Below are 1,517 nucleotides of genomic sequence, written 5' to 3' on the forward strand. Positions count from 1 at the left end.
AAGCAACAATTACCACACGAAAACAATAGAACTCCGCCATGCAGTAACTTAATGCCATCTATGAAAATCGGGCACGAACTTATGCAATCATCCAATATATATATATATATATCGTTGATTAAATATTTGTTCTTCTATTAAATTGCATGATGATGATTATTTACGTTTCGAATAGAGTTACGGCTCATTCGGATTGTTAGTTGGTAAAGAGAACGACGCGCATACATTACCCTCCATGTGCGATGTATGGAATAAAAGTAACTGCATCGTATCCGCTTATATCGGAAAGTTGAATTTCAGCTGAGCACGTATCCTCGTGATAGAGAGATGGTATTTCGATTGTAAAAATTCATTCGCGTTCACCGCGGTATTGAAACTAAACGCTGATGAGGGGCGAAAGGGGGGGAGGGGGAGGAGGAGGAGGTGGAGACGATAAAAGAGGCGCGGGGCCGACGAGAGAAAACGTCGAAGGAATTTTTTGCGATATCGCGTAAAAAATATACGCCGGACATCGAGTGGAGCGGGGGAGTTTTTATCGAGGCACGGAAATCGATATTGACCGGCGAAACGATTCGAATATGATAGCGCGCGATGATGCGCAGCATCTCGGGAAAACTGGGCAGGGAGGGGGTGGGAGGGGAAGAGAGGGGGAGAGGGGAGGGAGGAAAATATAATCCAGTATCAGAGGTAATCGAGCACGTAAACTCGCAGAGATCGTAAATCGCGAGATCGTTTCAATCGAGAATAAGATACGGCGCGCGATAAATGAAAATTCGCGCGATAATGCGTCTCGCGTATATCGAATCGGGAATGTACAAATTGAGATAAACGCGATATTTAAGTTCGATATCTCTTTCTCTCTCTATCCAAAAAGCGTGGGTAAGCTTGAAGCGGCTCCATGAGAAAAAATCCCGGTCGTATATAAACATCGCGCGTAAACGTCCGCGTAACGTCGTAAAAATTCTCCCCCTTTTCCCCCCTCTTTGCCTTCGACTCATAATTTTGAATAAGATTTACTGCCGTCGTTTTACGACCGCAAGTAATTGACCGATTGGCGATGACGATTGGACTCTCGCGAGCGATTTAATTGTACGAATCTACCGCGATGAGGAATGTCTGTTGTGCCCACGTGGAGAGATCTCGCGACGGGAGATGTACAGCGTGCGATACCTATCCTCCGATATAATGCGCAACAGTCGATAAAACGCCGGATATATCACGAGAACGACGAAAATATTGATATCGCAGCCGTAATAACCATAGCTCTATCGGTTTCGCGAGCTGAAGACGCAAAAATCTCTCTATACATATCGCGCTCTTTCTACCTTTCTACCTTATTTCCGTAATACCGTTTTACCGATCTGTCAATATGAACATTTCTCAATTCGCCGGTTCTCTCGCGAAATATTTCATTCTTGATGCTTTCGTAAACTTTTATATCAATCACAATGATAACGAAAATATGTAATGATGTTTTAACCGTAATATTATATAATTCAACAAAAAAAAAAAAAAAA

The 1,517-nt window shown here is 43.0% G+C and overlaps 1 protein-coding gene across 4 annotated transcripts in view; it reads left to right on the top strand.

The window, feature by feature from the left end:
• The window catches only part of LOC115239956 (nephrin-like), a 379,693-nt gene that overhangs the window by 312,690 nt on the left and 65,486 nt on the right, over positions 1–1,517 (top strand). The gene's annotated exons all lie outside the window — the stretch shown is intronic.

The sequence above is a fragment of the Formica exsecta genome, unplaced genomic scaffold (assembly GCF_003651465.1).
Source record: "Formica exsecta isolate Colony F162 unplaced genomic scaffold, ASM365146v1 scaffold4, whole genome shotgun sequence".
NCBI classification, from domain to species: Eukaryota; Metazoa; Arthropoda; class Insecta; order Hymenoptera; family Formicidae; genus Formica; species Formica exsecta.